The sequence below is a fragment of the Meles meles genome, chromosome 12 (genome assembly GCF_922984935.1).
Source record: "Meles meles chromosome 12, mMelMel3.1 paternal haplotype, whole genome shotgun sequence".
NCBI lineage: Eukaryota > Metazoa > Chordata > Mammalia > Carnivora > Mustelidae > Meles > Meles meles.
The window spans coordinates 62,169,269-62,175,224 of NC_060077.1; the positions used below are offsets into that span (position 1 = coordinate 62,169,269).

A 5,956-nucleotide genomic window follows, 5' to 3' on the forward strand; every position below is an offset into this window, starting at 1 on the left:
ACCTTGGTGGCAAGCCAGATGTCCTATCACACCTCCCTAGAGGGAAGGTATTGCTTTAAGCTCTGCCTACCTGGTCAGATTGGAGACACCAGGGATCTTTCTTTGACTCCCTGTAGCAGCAAAACTGTCGCTGTCTTACCCCATCCTGTCCTCTCAGCTTCTCTGTGGGTTGTTCAGGTGGTGACATTCTCTTAGGGCAGGGAACTCTCAAGAATGGGAGCCAAGGAGCTTCTAGCCATACATAGCTATCTGTGATCTTGGGGCTCTGGGCTTGACCAAAAGAAACATCACATTACTTCTTAGTTTCAGGCCGGACATTGCCAGGTGCCTACTGCTTAACCTCTGTTTAAGTGAGGGACTTTAAAACTAGACAGCATGAATCTTTTCAGTTTATTGCATGAAGGAGTTACACTAGTCCCAGTTAAAAGGAGACCCCAAATGGTTACATTATGGAAGCTGTGAGATTTTTAAACTTGTTACAAAGGACAGAAGGGAAATTTTACTCATTGCAAGGAAATCCTTACTTAAGCTTCAGTGAGCCAAAAGCACTTAAAACCGATGAAACTTCAGCTGGTCATCCTCAGCCAGTCCAGTCTCTATGAGGAACTGGCATATGTTCTTGCACTATTCACCCTGTATCAGAATTACTTCGTATTCTGGATGTTCAATTATAGGACCATTGGCAGGCAAACTTCTTCTTCTTCTTTTTTAATAAGATCTTATTTATTTATTTGAGTGAGAGTGAACACGAACAGGGGGAGGGGCAAAGAGAGAAAGAGAAGCAGAGTCCCTCCTGAGCAGACTCCCTTCTGAACAGAGAGCCTGATGCTGGACTCCATCCCAGGACCCTGGGATCATGACTCGAGATGAAGGCAGATTTTTTTTAAAGATTTTATTTATTTATCTGATAGACAGAGATTACAAGTAGTCAGAGAGGCAGGCAGGGTGAGAGGAGGAAGCAGGCTCCCCACTGAGCAGAGAGCCCGATGAAGGACTCGATTCCAGGACTCTGAGACCATGACCTGAGCCGAAGGCAGAGGCTTTAACTCACTGAGCCACCCAGGCGCCCCTGAAGGCAGATGCTTAACTGACTGAGCCACCCAGACACCCCAGCAAATTTCTCTTAAACATCTTCACGGTTTCTTTTTATCATAACATCGGTAGAGGTAACCATCAATGGAGAGTAGTAAGGGTCTTCCCGCTGTTTTCTCTGTTGAATTCTTACACAGCTGTAATCCTCAGTGTCAGCGGGAAGCAGATCATCACCCTTACTTGCGTTAGCCAAGGGTTGGAAAGAGAGGAGGTTCTGTATAGAAGGACATACTCTACCATTCCTTTTCCTTGGTAGAAACAGCCTGCAGAAGACCGGGCAGGGGTTGGTGTGGGGCAGTGGGGAACAGGGTGTCGGGAAGTGAGGGGGCGCAAAAGAGAGGCTGCAGAGCCCTTGGTCATGGCTCAGTGACTGGGCTGTATGCCATTTAATTCAGAGGGTTGAGGAGAGGATATATACATAATACAGATAAGACAAAGCCCTTAGAATGATATTTGGCACAGGAACAGCAATAAAATGGTTTAGTTGTTACTATTTCTATTAGATAATAATAAGCAATATGGAATATGGTGATCATCACCACTAATCCATTCCAAAAAATCATATCTGTTGTCTAGACTACTGCTCTTGACTTCTAGTCTGACTTCCCACCTTCAGCCCGACCTCTGGCCTAAAGCATATACTTTTTAAATTGCAAATTTGGGGCGCCTGGGTGGCTCAGTGGGTTAAAGCCGCTGCCTTCGGCTCAGGTCATGATCTCGGGGTCCTGGGATCGAGTCCCGCATCAGGCTCTCTACTCAGCAGGGAGCCTGCTTCCCTCTCTCTCTCTCTTCCTGCCTCTCTGCCTACTTGTGATCTCTCTCTGTCAAATAAATAAATAAAATCTTTAAAAAAAATAAATTGCAAATTTGATTGTGTCCATGTAAATTTAGATCATTCAGTGATTCTCAAGATTCCTGTGTTAAAAATACAGAAGACTTGACAGGGCCTACATGATCTGGTACCTCCCTACATTTCAGCCCATTGCAATCATTCTCTTTCACAAACTTCTTGCTTATGGGTAAGAGAGACGAGTAACTGAACCCCCAAATTCAACAATCTCAGTACTGTTCATCAATTCCACTGGCAATTGTTGAATGCCCATTGAAGCTGCAGATGCAAAAAGAGTACAAAGGGGAAAGATCCAAGGATCCTTTCCCATATATATCAACATTAATAGAAATTGACACAACATCCATTTGTATGACCCCATCTCTCCTTTGCTTCTCAAGCAAACTTCCTGCCTATGTCTGCTTTATCATATCCTCCTCTTCCAACTGGCCCTCTTCTGGCTTAATTTTGACTTTTGCCTCAACTCCACCTCTAAAACTAATCCCACTCAAATTATAAATGACACCTGTGGCAGATTCTGGTAGTTGTCTTTTTAATACCCATTTTTGTTTTCTTATTTTTTACTAAGAGAGAAAGAATGTTTACAACAATAATGAGCCAGCTTAATTTAAAAAACTACATTACCCACCTTCCTTGGTAGATTTGAAGCTGTAATTGACAGTCTACAAAGAATTTCTGGGAAAGATGTGTTTTGCTAATTAAAAAAAAAAAGTCCTACACTTTTCTCCTTGTTACTTGTTCCTTCCTCCTTTCTACTTGTAGTGTAGATGTGAGGCTGGAGATGGACCAGCCATGTTGTGATCATAATATGCCCATAAAGTTGAAAAGCTCTTCGTGTAGAAAAGAAAAAAATGAAGACACCTGGGGCATTGATGAGGTTGTGAAGTCCCTGAGGACTCCTGAAACTTTCTCTTTCTGGACTTTGTTACATGAGCAATAGGTTTCTGTCATACGCAGCCAAACATAGTCTGGACTGATACGCAATCCTAATAACCAAGTTCACTAGCCAATGTTTGCTTTTGTATTCCTGAAGCATTTTAAGGTATTTATTGCTGCTGATTTTTTCCCCCACTTGAATCCATTTGTACATCTGATTTTTGTGTTACAACTCCTTCTACTTCTTTCCTTCCACCTTCCTGTGGCTTCTTCTTTAAGTCTCCATTCTGGGTTCCTCTTCTTCTGACCATCTATTGGAGGTTGACACTTCCCGTTTTTTATAAGGTATCCCTTTACTTTTTATTCTCTGGAATTCTATCTGAAAGATGTCACCTACATCAAGACTTTTACTACAAAATGCATGCCCCCAAACTTACAAATCTTTGTGTTTCTGGCTCAGTGCTCTTTTCTCACCTCTAGACTTAAATAACAAATGACCTGAAGAACATTTATACCTGGGTATTCCATAGTAACTTCAAACTTAGGACTTCTGAGACTGATACTGAAATGTCAAGTTCTTGCCACAATTCTGGAAAGCATTACCTTCCGTTTTGTACCCTCATGATACCATGTGATTTTTATGGCTGCATTTACCAGATTTACAGTAACATTTTATTATAGCATTTACCAGATTTACAGTTTATGGCACACATAAGAAGAAAATGAAAGTCAGCATGGCTTAAACAAAAGGAAATGTATTATCCCTCATCATAAGTAGCTAAAGTTTGGGAGCTCCAGAGTTTGTTAATTCAGCAGGTCAGTAAAGGTATCAAGAACCCTGGTCATTCAGTCTTTTCTTTTTCCTATCTTCATTGTGTCACCAGATGATTGACATGGGTTCAAACATCAAATACAAACATGTACAAGTCAAGAAGAGGACATCTTTTCCATTTTTAGACCAAAGAGGATTTTTTCATAGAAGATGCCAAGCAGACTCATCTTCATTATCCAGAATTATAAATTATGTCCTTTTTTAAAGAAATCATTAGAAAGGAGGATGGGACCACTGTGAATGGCTCAGTGAAACATATGGCTGAATAGAGCATAGGGGTGGCTAGCCAAACATAATTGGGTTTGAAGTTAGGCACTGCATTACTCAGGATTCTCCAGAGAAACAGAACAAATTAGATAGATAATAGATAGATGGATAGATAGATATACAAAGGGATACACATAATACACACATATATACATGTGTACCTGTACATATTATATATAATATACAATGTAAGTATACAGTACATACAAAAGGATGCATATAAAAGGAATATATGAAGAGATTTATTGTAAAGAATTGATTCATGTGATTAGAGAAGCTGAGAAGTCCCAAGATCTGTAGTTGCTGAAAGGCAGACCCAGATGATCTAATGGTGTAGTTCCAGTCTGAATCCAAAGGCTTGAGAACCAGGAAAGCCAATGGTAAAAGTTCTAGCCTGAAGGCCTGGCAGGTTTAAGACCTAAGAAGAGCCTTGAGTCCAAGGCAGGAAAAGACTGATGCCTCAGTTCAAGGTAGTCAGGCAGAAGGAGTTCCCTCTTACTCAGACTTTTTATTTGCTTCAGGTATTCAGTGAATCTGGAGAGCCAACCCAAATTAATAAGGACAATGTGCTTTACAGAGTCCCGTGATTCCAATGGTGATATCATCCAGACACACCCAGATTAACATTTGACCAAATATCTGGGCACCCCATTGCCTATGTAAATGATACATAAAGTTGACCATTAATGATGCTAATGGTATCTGTTCCCCATTCTCTGCTTCTATTGTGTATTTATGTATTTATATTCTCCCTGTTGAATTTTGAGTTTCTTATAGCTCATTTTTATTTTTGTCTCTATCACATCTTGCGGTATTCCCAGATATAGTAGATATTCGGCAAATGTTGAATGAATTAATTTTGATCTGGAGATCTGAAGAATAATCTGACCTAAAGAAATTGACTTTGGAAATATATATATATACCTGTTATCTGAAATGGAACATTAACAAACTCAATTCACAAATAAAACAGTGACTTAGAACTCTAAAAGTAATCTTATCATAAAGAATCATAGAAGATGATCTTAACACTGTGTGATACTGCTGAAATGTCAGAAACTATGAAATCTTTCATGGAGTAGGGTACATTCTGACTAGTTATTCTGCAATCTGTTATGGGAAAAATGTAAAATGAACTTAATTTCAGGGTATCAATCAATATGTATATAGCAAGTACCTATTATTTTCACTATTCTGTGCAAAACACCATTTGTCCTTATTCAGTGGTCCCTTTCTTCATTAAACATATTTGTTGTAGTGACAGGATTGAAGCAAAGGTAAAAAGTTGGGTGATGACATTCAGTTATTGATACATATTTATCAAAAACTTCTAGGTACACAACATTGCACTAGGAATTATGGAAGTCCTAATGGGATGAGGAGGTTGGCTTTGGACTCAGAAAGCTTATCACTAGCCTTTGCCCTTGGTCAAGTTTTTCAACATTTCCAAACCTCAATCTGTCATCTGTAAAATAAGGGTAATAGAGGTTTTATAATATTTTCAACAAGTGCCATTTATATCTACTTTCCATCTATGTGCCAGAACCTCTTAGATTTGCATTTCTGGCACCATGAAGATAGCTCAGAGGCATCTCAAACTAAATAGAGGTATAAAAATGAGCTTTTGAGCTGGCTCCGCAGTTTTATCCTACCAGTGCCTTCTTACCTCCATACATCTTGCTACTAGATGATAGCCGTAAACTCTGTCTCTCTATCACTCTTCATAGTCAGTCTATAATCAATACTGTATATTCTTGTGTTCAAATATATCTGGTGTCAGTTGACACTTCTCTATCTTCCCCACCAGAAAATCAGAAAGTAGCTTGGCTTTTTAGTCTACATAAGTATTCTGTCATTTTATTGATGGAAATGCCTTTGTTAGCTCCTCCCTGGACTTCTGTAAAATATCCCTTGCCAGATAAGACAACCTCTCCCTCTGCACCACCACCTTCTATCTCCAGACTATATAAGTCTGTATTTAATACAATTTTCCTCTACTTAATCCCTATGGATTTTTATTCCACCAAAGGCAAAATTCA

At 39.6% G+C, this 5,956-nt stretch overlaps 1 pseudogene; it reads right to left on the reverse strand.

Moving 5' to 3' along the window:
- Positions 1-549: 549 nt before the first annotated feature.
- LOC123953908 lies at positions 550-3,441 on the reverse strand (annotated as a pseudogene).
- Positions 3,442-5,956: the final 2,515 nt, after the last annotated feature.